This window comes from Hippichthys cyanospilos, chromosome 21 (assembly GCF_059441005.1).
Source record: "Hippichthys cyanospilos isolate Australia breed blue-spotted pipefish chromosome 21, RoL_Hcya_1.0, whole genome shotgun sequence".
Taxonomy (NCBI): Eukaryota; Metazoa; Chordata; class Actinopteri; order Syngnathiformes; family Syngnathidae; genus Hippichthys; species Hippichthys cyanospilos.
In genome coordinates, this window is record NC_142389.1 from 13,973,914 (window position 1) to 13,982,500 (window position 8,587).

At 38.2% G+C, this 8,587-nt stretch overlaps 1 protein-coding gene across 4 annotated transcripts in view; it reads right to left on the minus strand.

The window, feature by feature from the left end:
- abcf1 (ATP binding cassette subfamily F member 1) overlaps nt 1-8,587 on the minus strand; it is a 40,776-nt gene that overhangs the window by 769 nt on the left and 31,420 nt on the right. The window lies entirely within an intron of this gene.

An 8,587-nucleotide genomic window follows, 5' to 3' on the forward strand; every position in this document is an offset into this window, starting at 1 on the left:
CGTATGCAGAAGTTCAGTGATATCCAGTTGATAATGTGTTCACGATCATTAATTGTGATTGTGCCAGTGTGACTTGTACCTTTTTAAGTTAGTGTCAATTCTTTGGGTTGTATTTAATTTATAGTGATAATTTATATTCAGTTGTATGTTAAGTCTTCAATATTATTCCAAATACCTATATGTATAGTTTACATACTATAGTCCATACTTATCCTTGTTATTTGATATTTCAGACTCTGCATTAGCCGTTAAAAATCTGCTTCTGCATCTTCATATTTCATCTGGCCATGTATATATCCTTTATGCTCATTTGGCCATCTTTGAACTGTTAAGAGTAAAGAGCCTTTCAACGAACCCTTACCCCTGTATCCTTACCGATACCCCGTCCTGTACCCGGTAAACACCTTAACGATCCAGCCACCCAACACCTCCCCAATAATTACAGTACTGTGAAGTACAGCCTCTTGACATTTTAAATAAATTATTTTGAACAGGTGTTTCATTCCCTAATATAGTTAGAAGTCCATTAAAATTGGGACAGATACTCGTGTTAAAAAGTAAAACGTATACTGTTAACTCATTCACCGTCAATGGCAAGTATCAATTTCACTTTTCGCAGGGAATGGCGAGGGAGCGTTTGGTGCTATGCCACTGTAAAATTTAAACTTGGAAACAACGTCATGAATGCCCAATATAAATAGGATGGTTGCGCTATTTCAGATAGGTTAGCAAAGGTTGAGTCCATTGGGAGAAAAAGCTACATTTTTGTGCAACCCACCTTTATTGTACTGCTAATTAGAACTTTTCCCGGTCAAAGGAGATGATATATCACCCCAATTTGATAGATATGATCTAAATATAATAATTAAACAATACCTAGTGGGTTTTGAAAATGTCAAAATAGCTAGGCATTCATGAGAAATTAATAGTTGAGTATAAATTATTTTAAATACTACTGCTGTATAGTAAAGTATTTGTAGTCATTACTTCTCATATCTGGCTGCCATTTTACTCTAAGCCAACTATTGACAGTGTTTCTTCCATCAACGATACAAAAATTACTCTTATGCCCAATTTTCCTGACAATAAAACGATGGCAGTAAGGTGACCAAAATATTCCAAGACAATGACACCAAAGGTTTTGACCCCCATTTGACATAAGAGGACCACCAAACTTACATCACGTAAACATATATAAATCGGTTATACTTTGAGCATTTACATAGATATTTCAGACAGCGGGTGCAAGTCAAGTGGTTATCAACAGGGATGGGCCAAGAGACATCCCACGAGACAAGATGTCTCACGAAATTGAGTCCTCGAGACGAAACATCTTTTTTGCAAAATATGTAATATAGAATAAGGCCTAATATATATTTTACAGTTTTCAAATTTTTATTAGTATGATTTTTTATACTGAGCAGACAGCAACAAGAATGAATGATCTAGCAAAATAATGTCGACATAAAATGAGAGTCAAACTCATTTTTAAGCAGCAGCTGAGAGCTTTCTGAATACTGATCACCAGTATTTAAATAGATGCATACTGCACCTATCAGCTATTGTGTATGTCCACAAGTTTTTTTTTTTCGACCATAACAAGCCATCTCGCCTGCAATATTTTCACCATACCATCCTTTTCTTCAACACAGAAAACCGAAATATTGCTAAAAGGTGATTGGAAAGTAATTGACCAAATAACACAACCTACTTCTTAACTGCTTGTCCTCACTAGGGTCGCGACAGTGCCGGGGCCAATCCCAGCTATTTTTGAGCAGTAGTCGAGGTACAACAAACTGGTTGACAGCCAATCACAGGGCACACATAGACAAAAAAAAACACTCATACTCACAGATGCACCTACTGTACAGTAACTGCAATCTGGGGTGTACAACATACATACCACGCATATTTTTGAGATTATGGGAGGAAACCAGACTACCTTGAGAAAACCCAAGTGAGAACAGGAAGAACATGCAAATTCAATACAGGAAAGCTGGAGCCAGAATTGAACCCTTGACCTCTGAACTGTGAGGCGGACATGGTGCCCCCAAATAACACATTTCCATTTTATTATGAATGACCAACTTATCTTTTTTTTTTTTATAACTTTTTATTTAAATATACACTCATATCTTAGACAACTCTCTTACTATTATTTTGGTCGGTTAGGGTTAGCTAACCCTAACCCTAACCCGTAAGCGGTTACATGGGTCCCCCTTCCCATGGGCTCACCACCTGTGGGAGGGGCCATAGGGGTTGGGTGCAGTGTGAGCTGGGCGGCAGCCAGAGGCGGAAGCCTTGGCGCTCCGATCCTCATCTACAGAAGCTAGCACTTGGGACACGGAATATCATCTCTCTGGCGGGGAAGGAGCCTGAGCTGGTGTGTGAGGCCGAGAAGTTCAGACTAGATATAGTCGGACTCGCCTCCACACACAGCTTGGGCTCTGGTACCAGTCCTCTCCAAAAGGGTTGGACTCTTTTCCAGTCTGGAGTCGCTCGCGGTGAGAGGCGCAGAGCAGGTGTGGGCATACTCATTGCCCCCCCCCTTTTAGACTTTATTTTGAAGTCTCACCACTTTTGGCGATGTGTTTTACTGTCATAGAGAGCAGTAGCAAACAAGCAGAGCATTAACAAGCAGTGTATTCTCCTGTGTATGCCAGTGCAAAAAAAATAAGCCAAAAGAAAAATGTTCTCGTGGTGTGCAGGGACGAGAACTTTTATGGTGTTCTGATCGCACGGGATCCCGTACAAAGAGATCTTGTCCAATCCCAGAAATTAAAGTATTATATTTTTGTTTTGCTTTTCTGACCATAGGTCAGATAAGTCTATTTTTACGTGATATTTTATGAAATGTATATCTTTTTTTGTTTTGACTAAAACTATCACATTTCAAGGGGACTAAAATGTAACTCATGTTAACAAGGAATTTTGTGCAAAAGACAAAGACAAACAAAAATGGTTGTCAAAAACAACATTGGCATTAACTCTTTCAGTGCTAAGCGTTACATCCCCTGTAACAGGGTTGGACAATTGATGGCCCTCGAGAGACGGTGTCCTGCATGTTTTCCAGTTTTTTCTATCAAACACATCTGATTCAAATGATTAGGATTATTTTCAAGATCTAGCAGAGCTTGTAGATGGAGCAAATGGCTTAAATCGGGTGTATTGAGGATAGAAACTGGAAAACATGCAGGACACAAGCCCTCGAATTGCCCACCCTTGCTCTAGAGTGCCAGTATATTTAGCATTTTCACTCATCTTTTAAGGCCGACTGTTGTGTGCTAGGTCTTATGTACAGTTAACATGGGTGTTATCATACGGAAGATTGATTCCCATTCCTTACTTAGAATTGCATGTAAAGAGGACCCCCACCATACGAAAATAATCAGTTCTGGAGTGGGATCGTAAGGCGAACTCATCATATGGCAGACAATAGAAACCAACGATAATTAGCTAATGCAAACAATACCGCAAGTTAAGACTTGAAAATTATATATACAGTACATAAAAAAAAAAAATTGTCACAAAATAGTATTGTGTTACTTACATATTATATACACGTATATAATTGTGTGAAGGCGAAAGCCTTAAACACATGTTTCCTTTTTTATTCCGCCCATATTTTGTCGCGTTTCAACTCATTCGCAGTTCATCTGATTCACACCGTTTCAATTTTATACTATTCCACTTATTTGTGAGAAGTGTGCTTCCATTTTTATCATTCCAATTATTTTTTGTTTTCCCACAATTCCCTGTTTTCCAGCCCCAAAATCCCATTGACTGGGATTTTTACTGGGATATTTAATATTTCATATTTTGAGTTTCCCTTTTCATATTCACAACATTTAACTCAGTCATATTGCCTGATGGATCATTCCCATCATACTTACACAATTTCCACTTTTTTCCTGTTAACTTCTATATTATTTAGTCTGTTCAAATGGTTCCAACTTTACATTGTTCTTTCAACTGCCATACACTCCCTTTCACCTATTAATTGATGTTTTTGCCATTCGAATACCCACACAATTTCCACTTTTTTTCCCTGTTTTTACCCAGTACAGTGGGCCCCCGTGTTATGAGATTAATCTGTTCCACGGTTGGGCTCCTAAGGCGAATTCACCATATGGCGGGCAATCCAAACCTATGTTAAATAGCTAATGCGTTTAGAACCCAAGTAAAAACATCAAAATTGTACATACATTAAAAATTGGTACCAAAACAGTATAGTAGGTGCTATGTATATATAACATAAGTATATAAATCAGAAAACATCATTAATAATAAATATAGAAAGGATTTATTTACCTTTGAGTGGCGCTTGTTATGCCCACATTCCCTACTAAGGGTAGCCTAGGCTAGCTTCGTATTTCTTGATTATCGCCAGCTTCATTTCCATATTATTCATCTTATTTCTCTCTTTAACAGCACGAGAAATGTTGAGACCCATGGCTAACCCATTCAAGTTTGAATTAAGCAGTAAAATGCACTATAAATGATTTTTTTAACCACTAACAATAGAACAAAGCTTTACCGTTCATTTTGAAACGAGTGAGCCCGACCAGTAGCAGACCAGCATTTCCGTAAGGAGACACCGACCAATAGCAAAACAGCATTGTACTGACGCGTTGCATGGAAGCAGTTTGACGGCAATAGTAAATAAGAGCAATTACCTAAAAATGCCAGCAGATGGAGGCAAAACAACACAAATACAGCCATGACAGTTGTTTTTGTCGCAAACCCATGAAAATACTGTAAAGAGGGGAAGAAAAAAAACTCAGTATTCCACATCGCAACATGAAAAAAACATAAGCCAGGAACGGTGTAACACAGGGGTCCACTGTATGTTTTTATTTTTTGGCCTATTAAATTCGTTCAAACTACAGTGGGCCCCCGGGTTACGAACTTAATCCGTTCAGCGGCTACGCTCGTATCTCGGATTGCTCGTATAGCGGGCAATCCAAACCCATGTTAATTCGTGAATGCATGCAACGCGCGCAGAAGCCTTAGGTGAGAACATCACGCTGTATACATATGTTAATATTGAGTCACATAATCTACTGTACAGTTTCATTAAATAACAAATACAAAGGAATAACGACTTTTACCTTTGGTAAGATGTGACTTGAGCTGAGATAAGCAGAAGTCTACACTATAAACCAGACATGCTATTGGTCTTAAAGTGTCACAGTAACTTTTTCAGTCAGGGTTTTCTCTACTTCCTTCCATCCCAACCAGCTGTGCCATCAAGCTAGATAAAGGCGTTCGGCCAATAGCATATCGGCACTTCTGTGATTGACGTGTGATGCCGGCCAATAGCATCTCCGTGAGTGAGACCAGGTGACCTTAATCGACCAATAGCATATTGGCGTCTGACTGATACTGACTGATACTTATTGGCACGTTTTTTTAAACGGTTGGAATGTATTGACATCTAATTGATTAAAACACATTTAAACCTGTGACGATTCTTTGTCCTGCAATCGGCACACTTAATTTCATGTCAGCTGTTTTTCCCGACGTGAATTGAGCTGAGTGGAGGCGGAGGGGAGGGTGTGTGTGTTGTATCAATTAGGCACCATACTTATAGCTTATTCGAACATTAGTTCACTCTTGGTTTCAACTCACAGTATTGCAACAAGGGCGCTGTCCCAAAGCATGTCGGGAGGTTGCCGTCTAACATGACATGCAATTATGTAGAACGACCATTAAACAGCACTGAAATTCCACCCGTAAAAGGATGCAGTGATTAACGCTCAATGTCAACACGGCAACGCAAGTAGGCTATTGGTCTTACAGTGTTACAGTAACTCTTTCAGTCATGGTGCGAATCACGGAGATACTAAAACATCATCCTCTTATTTCTTCCTTTACCGCTGCTAGTAATTTTAGAAGCTATGTCTAACAGATAAAGTTTGCAAAGTCTTCAAAACATTCCGTTTTTCACACATTTTCTCTACTTCCTTCCATCCTGTCCCATCAAGCTAGATAAAGGCGTTCGGCCAATAGCATATCGGCATTTCTGTGATTGACGTGTGACGCCGGCCAATAGCATCTCCGTGAGTGAGACCGGGTGACCTTAATCGACCAATAGCATATTGGCGTCTCCTTGACTGACTGATAATTATTCGCACTTTTTTTAAACGGTTGGAATGTATTGACAATTAATTAAAAAAAAACACACATTTAAACCAATGACAATTCTTTGTCCTGCAATCGGCACATTTAATTTCATGTCAGCTGTTTTTCCCTTTAGCTGTACAAACACTACACTTAAATGGTAATATATTTAGACACCGTGAGTGAGACAGTCAGTGTGACGTTGTAAGACCAATAGCGTTCACGTTACCGCCATAAGTACCTGTTGATGATTGTAGATGACGCAACTGCTGAATATGATAACGCAGTTAGGCGAGAACATTTCTACATACTCAATGGTTGGTATGTCGGAATGCTCGCAAAACGAAAGGTTGCTCGTAAGCGGAGGACAAAAATCTCCCTGATCCACGCTCGTAAGGCGAATTGTTCGCAAATCAGAATGCTCGTAAGCCGGGGGCTGACTGTATATGTTAAAGGTTGTTCTTTCCACTGCCATATACTTCCTTTTACCTATTAAATCATGTTTTTGCAATTCGAATTCCGTATTTTTCGGACTATAAGCCGCAACTTTTTCCTCAAGATTTGAGCCCTGCGGCTTATAATCCAGTGCGGCTTATCTGTTGTTTTGTATTTATTTATTTTCTTATTGTTTTTTTTTTTGCTAGCCACCAGCAAGTAAATGTGTGTATCTGTTCAAGGTTTCAATTTATGGAACAACTAAATCAATGGCTGTGCTCAAAAAGAGTTTTAAAAATATATTATTAAAAAAAAGATAGTGTATGTCTAAATTGAATAAGAGAATGTATCAAATTTTGGGTACATTTGTCACATGTAAATTTTATATATAGTACACAGTATATATGATTTTATTTATGTATTTATGATTGTAAATATAAATTATGTGCAATGTGTTTTTATGTTCACTAAACTAATCAATCAAACAAAGGGAGATGCTGGAAGTATTGATTTCAATTTTGAATTGCTATTTAACTAACAGTGTTCTGTTCGTGTTGAAAATATCAATTTTCTATAAATATGTTGGGACTAAACATGCAGGCATGTTCAGTCTGTTAAAGAGAGGATGTTGCTGTTGGCAGACAAGTCCAAAGAAATTAAACAACAAAAAAATATAAACTTTCACGTACCATCTTTTTGCAGAATCTCATTTTCACCTGCGGCTTATAGTCCAGTGCGGCTTATGCATGACAAAAATCATTTTTTTGCTCATATTTTGCTAATGCAGCTTATATGCCGATGTGGCTTATAGTCCGGAAAATACGGTGCCTACACAATTTCCACTTTTTTCAATTTTTCCCTTGTATCGCCTACAGTATTTGTCCTAGTCAGACCGTTCCAACTTTTTATGTTAAAGATTGTTATTTCTATTGCCATTCACTTCCTTTCGTTTATTAATTTATGTTTTTGCAATTCAAATAACCACACAATTTCCACTTTTTTTCAGTTTTTCCCTTGTATCCTTTACATTATTTGGCCTATTCAAACAGTTCCACCTTTATAATATTCGCATTTCTTCACAGATTCAACCCATTCAAACATTCAACGCTTCTCCCTCCAGCGCTTACGCCTTACATGTAATTTCTTCAGGAATTGCACATATTCTAGTTAAATAACATCATACATAAAAAATATGTAAAGGAAAAATTACATTTTATTTAACTTTGGAGTAACGTGACTTGAGCTACTTTACGGGCGTATTCCCTAGCGAGTGTAGCCTAGCCTAGCCTTCTTCGTATTTCTTGATCATCTCCAGCTTTGTTTCCATACTAATCATCTTCTTTCTTCTCTCCTTAACATTACTAGCAATCTTGGGACCCATGGCTAATCAATTAAAGTTTTACTTAAGCACTAAAATGCACAATAAATATGAAAAAATTCAATCTTTAGCATGTCGGCATCTTAATGACACCGTGATGCCAACCAATAGCAGACCAACATCTTAGTAACTCCATGACGCAGACCAACATCTTAGGGAGCCGTGAAGCTGACTAATACCAAGCCAGCAGTGTAGTAGATGTAGATGTATGAAGTGACATATGTAGTGACGCATGAGCGCGGTGCGGCTCGCAGTCATACTCTTGCACACTGACCACCAAGTTTGAATATTGTAATTGTTGTTGATGCTGTAAAGCAGGAAAAATGCAGTAACGGGGGGTGGGACGAAAAACTTAGTATTCCTCTTCGTACCATGAAAAAAAAAAAAAACGTAAGCCAGAGACGCCGTAACCAGAGGGTCCACTGTAATATATGTTGTATACTAGATAAGTACTAGTCAAGAGTGTCACCTACCTTCCATAAAAAAACGTATTTGACAAGAATTTTATTATTTTTATTGCTATTTTAAAAGATGACAAGTGTCCTTCATGGCACTGAGAGAGTAAAGTGGCCATGCAGTAAAGACCAATGGAAGTGACCTGGCCATTTAAACCCCCAAATTTAAATTTGACCTTCAAAGAAGTAACTATGG